Here is a 9,380-nt window from a genome sequence, read left to right on the forward strand (position 1 = left end):
GTGATCACCCGCATATTCCCTCCGGGCACCCTACTGTAATGTCCAGGAGACACCCGGTTTTCGGGAGTACTCTCATCCTGGGATAGCGGATCACCCTCCTGTATCCCACGCACGTCCGAGTGAAATGTTTTTTATGAATCTCCGTGTCATTGTGACTCCCCCTGACATTGCTTTAAGCTTAATGAATTCGTTCTGTGAAGCTTAAAAAGAATATTGAAAAATAAGTCATTAGAACGAAATATTATAATGTGTTGTAGATCAGGTCAGACTTGCTGGCAGTTATGTAACACTACCAGTCTGCCATAGGGCTATGGCATTCCTGTACAGCAATCAGGTCATTAGGGGCTGCAGATCATCTCGTTTACAGTACCGAGGCCTGGGTTAGCGTCAATTACATCTAATTGTCTCCAGTAACCGGTTATCTGTAATACGTGTTGGAGTCCGCCATGTTTTAGGCTGAACTAATTCATAAAAATGCAGCCTATAAATATACTGTACTAGATATAAGTTCCTAATAAATATGACTCAGGCCTTATGAATATTAGTCAAGCCTCATGAATTTAGAGCAGGCCTCATGAATATTGTCAGGCCCCATCAATATCAGTCAGGCAATGACTCACTGGTGTCAGTGGATCCTAGCAAATTAAATAGGTTGCATATTGGTTAAGTTTAAAAAATGGCTGCCCCTCCCTCACAGTGTGCCAACATATGTAGTCCGCTGCCTGACATCTGGGTCGTTCCTTCATCGACCCAGCTGCCGTGCCGGCAATTTGCAGTGGTGCCGGTAAACAATATATCGGTCCGGTCGGTCACCGGATCATGCCGGATATGTTGTAAATCGGCACCATTGGGCGTCGCATAGAGGGGGTCACCTAATGTGTACCCACCTTAAGATACAAAAGGCATGGGCTCCTAGTAAGTTGAATACACTGCTGAAACATACTTTTGGGTGGAGTTCAGGGAGTCGTTATTATGTACAGTTCCCAGAATCCCTGATGGCTGTAACAGTCCCTCCCTTCATGTCTATTAATAATTATATGATAGAGGCTGTGTAGGTGTAACCCCCCCCCACATATACCCCATTCATGTGAAAAGGGGGTTCACAAGGGAGAGGTATTGACATTGAAACTGAGTGGTACGCCATGGTATGGTTATCGGGGGTGCTTGGTGGAGCTAGCAAATGACCCTTCCATACATTTTTGTTTTTTTAGATGACTTATTGTTATGTTTTGCTTTTCTGATCTGCTTTTTTCCGAAGTTTTCCTATTTTGTATACTGAGGTTGCTAGGCAACTGCTTTTCACCCTGGTTTCCACAGCTCAGCAGTTCTTAGCAATTAGTTAGACAAATCTGCCCTAATTAATCAGCTCTCAGGGCTTCCGCTTCATGCTCACATGACTCTATGCCAGCAGCTGATTGGGTAAAACCTACATAAATACGCTCAGTGCATTACCCGCTTTTCTGGTGCTAGGTTTCCCTGTCAGTTAGGTGTGCTGTGCACCTTGTGAGATATTGCACTCCACTTTGCTGCGTATGACCTCTGCTATGTTTCTTCAACCATTTTGCTTGTTCACTGACCACCCTTTCTGGATATCTGCCTGCCAAGACCCATTGCCTGATTGCTGACCTTGCTGCTCTCTGTTGCTCAGTGACCCAGACTGTCCCCGACCATCCTCATTGTGTCTGTCTTGTCCAATTTGCATGTTTCTCCATTGTGTTACTGTGTCGCATCACCCCTATCTCACGGATCGGTTAGCAACTCGGTACTACCGTATATCTAAGTCCAGGATGCATCTGCGTACTTGTGTAGTCTGGGAGAGGTGGCTGCTATTAATGAATCATCCCGCACCTTAGGAGTTCTTATTTAAGTTCACACTTTATGGGGTCTATTTACTAAGCAGTGTTAGGAGACAGAGCGAAAAGTGATAAGAAAGTGATAAGGTGCCAGCCAATCAGCCCCCAACTGTCACCTCACAGCCTGTGTTTGAAAAATGACAGTTGGGAGGTGATTGGCTGGCACCTTATCACTTTCTTATCACTTTTCACTCTGTCTCCTAACACTGCTTAGTAAATAGACCCCTATAGCTGTAACCACTGGCAGAGTTACACCGTCCAAGGGCACTCGCTAGTACACAAGGGGGAGGCTGAAACTAACATTTGCATATTATAGTCGCTGCAACGCCACAAAAACTCGCAAATGCGGCTGCAATAGCGTGCACTTCTCAATCAGGCCCAGTGTGGAGGCTGCTTCAGGGAGAGGGGGTGACTCTAGCGGGGGACACCTATCCTATCTGCTCACTACCGCTGTGGCCACACTTGTATAGCAGTGCAGCTGCACTCCAGGCAGTGAGAGGAGACTGCGGCTGCGCTGTTATACAGATGGGACCATAGCAGTAGTGGGCAGAGCAGGGGTGGTGGTCGCTGTCCCAGGCCACTGCCTGGCCCCTCCTTCCAGCCCAGGTAAGTAGTACCTGCTCTTCTCCTCTCCTCCCCTCTTGTTTTTCTTCCAAAGAGATTTTAAAAAGGAAATAAAGATTTGTAGAAAAACAGATAAAAGAACTGATGTGTAACCAGTATGTAGAGTAACTTTCCCATTTTAAAGAAACAAACGTCAGTGTGGCATTGCTGCTATATTGTATACCTAAAACTCAGGATTTTGGCTTTTGATTGCCAAACTAACGTATAAAAAAAACAACCAAAAGATTATTTTGTAACCTCAAAACATGTTTTTAGACTATTTGGGGGATATTTACTAAAGTGAGAGTTTTTAGAAATGGAGATGTTGCCCATAGCAACCAATCAGATTCTACTTAATATTTAACTAGCACCTTCTAGAACAGGGATGGGGAACCTCAGGCCCGGGGGCCGTATAAAGCCCGCAGAGTCATTTGGTCAGGCCCTCTGAGCTTTTTCCCGCTAGACTCATCTGGCTAGCAGGGTGCCTAGAATGGCATACTGCAACCAGAATCTATGCAGCAGTGCCACCTGGGGTGTCCTTAGGGCGCTTCAGACGGTCACACCGCTGCCATCACAGCTCCCCGGAGCATCCTCAGGATGTTCCGGGCAGTGCTGTAATCACAGTCGATTGTGGCCCCACCCGGTGTGACATCACACGGAGGGGGCGTGGCCTGTGTCCTGGGCCAGCAAATAATGTTATATATATATATCAGAATGGCCCTCAGCAGAAGAAAGGTTCCCCACCCCTGTTCTAGAAGATAATAGCTAAAATCTGATTGGTTGCTATGGGCAACATCTCCACTTCTAAATACTCTCACTTTAGTATATATATTATATACCCGTTTGTCTCTGCAGTTCAAAAACAAAACATTTTAAGTACAAACTGAGGAAAAGACTGAAGTGAAATGATAATTTTCCTCGTCTTTCTACTGAGCAGTTTACTGTAAGATCCCAATGGGTCAGCGCTTAATCCAGTAAGTGCACTCTAAATACCAAACTTTTCATTGTATTTTAAGTGTAGAAATGAAGATTTATTTTTCGTTGTATAAATACGGTTTGGGTTCGATGGGTTATTTTTTCAGATGTAGCAGATATGGTAGGATTGTGAAAACAGGGATAATATGTTCTGACTTGTATAAAAATAAACTTGTATAAAAATAAACTTTGAGATTCATTATTTAATCTGTTGTCTTGAAAATGTTGTTTTAATATTAAAATCGTGGGTCACATTTAATTGGAAATAGAACATTAAGTCACCGGTAGGACAAGAAGCTCGATACGTTCTTAAAAGTCATTAAATGTTGTTTTGTGGTATAAATGCTAGGAAGCAGTCACAGGGGCCTATCCTCACTGACAGGTATTATACTAACTCCAAGGTAAATGGGTGTCAATCTTATTTTTGTCTTTACCATTTACCTCCTGACAACCAGAGGACCAAACCCTGGGTCCCCATCATTGCCAAGATCCAGCTTTTCCTACACTACTCACCAGGCAACGATATCCGGTGCAACCAATCCCAATCACTGGCGCCTGTTACGTGGTGTTAGGGGAGGCAGATACTACTAGGGATGCGATTCTATTAAAATGGCTGTTAGCCAATGGGGTGAGGGGCTAATAGAAGAAGTAAAGTAGATCTGTGCTTCTAGAGCAGTGGTTCCCAACCTCGGTCCTCAAAGCACACTAATAGTCCTGGTGTTCCCAGTGGGATGTTTATAAACACACGGTTATCGGTGAAGACATTGAGTAGAGATACGCATAACCAGATTTAAGGTTATATAAACAAACAGCAGTTTATTATCAAAGAACAAAACAGAGGTAGAAATACAGTCTATTGGTGCAGCAATACTCAACTTATAGGTGGTCACACATGTCCTTCATATCTTCATTCATGGGAGGTCTGCTTCATATCGATAATGGATGGTCACACTTAGACATCTAAGCACAGGTGCATGTCGTTCCATTGCCTTATACGAATCCCCCAATTCTTAATTCTGATGGATTCTCTTCCTCCCGACCTCTCCAGACAACTCTTCATATACTCTCTTTCTTGCTGACCACGCCATTCTGTGCCTGCATGGGGTTTGCTCACATCATATAAGCTACTTCTATTACCAACTGTTTCAAAGGAGCTCACCGCTGTACAGGGGCTGGCTGGCAACTTTTAGCCTGGGGGGCAAATGCATGCAGGCGGCCCTGACAGAGGAGTATGCGTGCTACATCGCCCCCCCGCCCCCTCAAGTGTTCCATGGAGGAGGCGGGTCCATATGGGATTAATGTAAGGTAAAAATAAAGATTAGGGGCAGCCCCCTGTCATAGAGCCTATATGCAGTGCCCCCGTGTGCCACAGGAGAGAACACCCTTATACAGGCCTCCAGTAGTGCCCCCAGTAGTGATCCCCCCTATGCAGTGCCCCTTGTGCCCCAGTAGTAAGCCCCTTATATAGTGCCCCCAGTAGTGGTCCCCCCTGTGCAGTGCCCCTTGTGCCCCCAGTAGTAAGCCCCTTATATAGTGCCCCTAATAGTGGTACCCCCTTATATAGTGCCCCCAGTAGCAGTCCACCCCCCATGCAGTGCCCCCAATAGTGGTAACCCTTATGCAATGCCCCTTAAATAGTGGCCCCAGTTGTAGTCTCCCCCATATGCAGTACCCCCAGTATTGCCCTTTACATAGAGCCCCTAGCAGGGGTCCCTCGATGCAGTGCCCCCAGTGGTAGTCCCCTCCCCCTATGTAGTGCCCCTAGTAGTAGTCCCCTTCCCCCTATGCAGTGCCCCTAGTAGTAGTCCCCTCCCCTTGTAGTGCCCCTAGTACTAGGCCCCCCCTTTGCAGTGCCCCCAGTAGTAGTACCCCCCTTGTAGTGCCCTCAGTAGTAGTAGCCCCCCTTGTAGTGCCCCCAGTAGTAGTAGTCCCCCCCTTGTAGTGTCCCCAGTAGTAGTAGTCCCCCCCTTGCAGTGTCCCCAGTAGTAGTAGTCCCCAGTAGTAGTAGTCCCCCACCCCCCTTGTAGTGCCCCCAGCAGTAGTATTAGTAGTCCCCTTATAGTGCCCCCAGTAGTAGTAGTCCCCAGTAGTAGTAGAGTAGTCCCCTCCCCCTTGTAGTACCCCCAGTAGTAGTAGCTCCCCCCTTGTAGTGCCCCCAGTAGTTGTAGTCCCCCACCCCCCTTGTAGTGCCCCCAGTAGTAGTCCCCGCCTTTATAGTGCCCCCCGTAGTGCCAGACACTCCCCCCCCAGTAGACACACGTAATATAAAAAACAAAATTAAAAAAAAAACACTTACCTGAATCCCCGCTCCCGCCGCCATCTGCTCCTCCGTCTGTCCTCCCGGGCCGGGCCGCTCTGCATTATGGGAGAGACTTCATATGACGTCATGACGCCTCTCCCATTGCCCACTGCGGGAGCCGGAAGATGGAGCGGCTCCTGCAGTGGGCGCAGCAGCAGCTAATGAGAGTCTGACAGACTCTCATTGGCTGCTGATCAAACACACAGCTGCTGGAGCTGGCGGCTGTGTGTTGTTCAGTGTAGCGCTGACCGAACTCCGTCTGGTCAGCACTACACACGCGGTGCAGTCTGTGTCACAGTGACACAGACTGCACCGGCCCGAGGCCTGCATGACGCTGCGGCCTGGGGGGCACATGGCACCCTGCCCCCCGGCCCAGCCCGCCACTGCCGCTGTACCTAGGTCCCTTACTGTCCTGTAACAGTTGGCCATTCTCTAAAAATAAACATGCATGGTACATTTGCTGCTCGAAACGTGCTTAAAACATGTAGAAATGACCTTATTAAACTTATGGTTACACCTGGTTTCAGTGATATACATGCTTGAGCACAGATGGATAAATCAAAATAAGGAACTAATGAAGACACATGCCTCAGTATGGCTATTCTTTATACCTGGACTCAGTGTGCCTTGAGGACCGTAGTTGGGAATCCCTGCTTTAGAGACTGGTGCCACAGGAGAGTCTTCCAATTGCCCTGGTAACACTGCCCCAATCCTGGGCCCATAGACGTTTCCTTGTACAGGAATTGATTACAACAACTGGTAACCGACAAAGGTTAATTAACAACCCCAGAAAATACAACATATCACAGTTTAATTTCCTTTCACCCCTAGACAGACCTTACTTGTGATACATGTGACATACAGTATGTGGCCGTGGGATGCTAAGATCCTGGACATACACAATATAATACATGTGACATATGTGGTCCTGGCACTCTGGGATCCTGGACATACACAAGATGATACATGTGACACACTGTATGTGGTCCTGTTGCTCTTGGATCCTGGACACACACTAGTTGATAACATGCAGCATATGGTCATGGCATTTTGGGATCCTGAACGTCAGGGCCGTAACTAAGATGGTGCGACCAGTGCCATAGCACAGGGCACTACAGGGCAGGGGGCGCTGGTTGGACCAGTCATTATTCGTGTTTATTATCATTCTTACATTGCTTCCTCTTCTTTTATCCCCAGCATCTCCTGGCCTCCCCTATCTCTTCCCTGGCCCTTCCCCATGACGCCATGGCCCTCTCTCAGGTGCAATATATTATGTCCCTATTTATCCAGAGCATCTCCTGGCCTCCCCTATCTCTTCCCTGGCCATTCCCCATGAGGCCATGGCCCTCTCTCAGGTGCAATATATTATGTCCCTATTTATCCAGAGCATCTCCTGGCCTCCCCTATCTCTTCCCTGGCCATTCCCCATGAGGCCATGGCCCTCTCTCAGGTGCACTATATTATGTCCCTATTTATCCCCAGCATCTCCTGGCCTCCCCTATCTCTTCCCTGGCCATTCCCCATGAGGCCATGGCCCTCTCTCAGGTGCACTATATTATGTCCCTATTTATTCCCAGCATCTCCTGGCCTCCCCTATCTCTTCCCTGGCCATTCCCCATGAGGCCATGGCCCTCTCTCAGGTGCACTATATTATGTCCCTATTTATCCCCAGCATCTCCTGGCCTCTCCTATCTCTTCCCTGGCCCTTCCCCATGAGGCCATGGCCCTCTCTCAGGTGCGCTATATTATGTCCCTATTTATCCCCAGCATCTCCTGGCCTCCTCTATCTCTTCCCTGGCCCTTCCCCATGAGGCCATGGCCCTCTCTCAGGTGCACTATATTATGTCCCTATTTATCCCCATCATCTCCTGGCTGCCCCTATCTCTTCCCTGGCCCTTCCCCATGAGGCCATGGCCCTCTCTCAGGTGCAGTATATTATGTCCCTATTTATCCCCAGCATCTCTTGGCCTCCCCTATCTCTTCCCCATGAGGCCATGGCCCTCTCTCAGGTGCACTATATTATGTCCCTATTTATCCAAAGCATCTCCTGGCCTCCCCTATCTCTTCCCTGGCCCTTCCCCATGAGGCCATGGCCCTCTCTCAGGTGCACTATATTATGTCCCTATTTATCCCCATCATCTCCTGGCTGCCCCTATCTCTTCCCTGGCCCTTCCCCATGAGGCCATGGCCCTCTCTCAGGTGCAGTATATTATGTCCCTATTTATCCCCAGCATCTCTTGGCCTCCCCTATCTCTTCCCCATGAGGCCATGGCCCTCTCTCAGGTGCACTATATTATGTCCCTATTTATCCCCAGCATCTCCTGGCCTCCCTTATCTCTTCCCTGGCCCTTCCCCATGAAGCCATGGCCCTCTCTCAGGTGCACTATAATATGTCCCTATTTAACCCCAGCATCTCCTGGCCTCCCCTATCTCTTCCCTGGCCCTTCTTCATGAGGCCATGGCCCTTTTTCAGGTGCACTATCTCATGTCTCTATTTAAAAAAAAGGGGGGGGGGTGCTAATGCGGTCTCTGGCAGACAGTGCATCAAAAAGTCTAGTTACGGCTCTGCTGGACATACACAAGATGATACATGTGACACATGTGGTCCTAGGGATCAGGGATCCTGGACATACAGTAGAAGATACATGTGACATATGTGGTCCTGGGGCTCTGGGATCCTGTACATACAGTAGAAGATACACGTGACACATGTGGTCCTGTTGCTCTGGGATCCTGAACACACACAAGTTGATAACATGTAACATATGGTCATGGCATTTTGGGATCCTGAGCATTCACAAGATGACACAGGTGACATATGTGGTCCTGGTGCTCTGGGATCCTGGACGTACAGTAGAAGATACATGTGACATTTGTGGTCCTGGGGCTCTGGGATCCTGGAAGTACAGTAGGATTCATGTGACACATGTGGTCCTGGGGCTCTGGGATCCTGGATGTACAGTAGAACATACATGTGACATATGTGGTCCTGGGACTCTGGTTTCCGGGACATACAGTAGAAGATACATGTGACATATGTGGTCCTTGGGCTCTGGGATCCTGGACGTACAGTAGAGGATACATGTGACACATGTGGTCCTGGTGCTCTGGGATCCTGGACATACAGTAGAAGATACATGTGACATATGTGGTCCTGGACATCGTCACACCAAGGGGCTCCATTAGGGTTATGTTTTGCTGAATTTGTTTTATCCACCCCAAAACATAATTACATTATTGTTGTAAACTTACTTAATTGTATGAATTGTTAATTATACGGTGATCTAACATTTTCCAAACTCATCTCCCAAGGAAAGGTCGGGCCAGGTTCAGGTTTTGTCAGGTGACCCGCAATGGTTACAGGCCGTCCTGGGATCAGGCTCCTTCCCAAATTTTATTTTCTAAGTGTGTTTTGGATGGAGAATACTAAGGTGACCTTACACTCACCTAGTGGGTGGGTTACAGCTGATAACATCACTGCTCACCAGCTGATCTCTTATCATGTACAATAGATCATGGCATTACTCACACATTGTATTTACATTACAACTGATGGGAAAACAGCTCATTGTACTTACAAGTCAGACGGGTCACATAGAAGTGTTTTCTATATTGCCTCATATGGGTAGATATGTGAAACTCTCACACTT

This window comes from Taudactylus pleione, unplaced genomic scaffold, assembly GCF_031769625.1.
Source record: "Taudactylus pleione unplaced genomic scaffold, aTauple2 ptg000887l, whole genome shotgun sequence".
Taxonomy (NCBI): domain Eukaryota; kingdom Metazoa; phylum Chordata; class Amphibia; order Anura; family Myobatrachidae; genus Taudactylus; species Taudactylus pleione.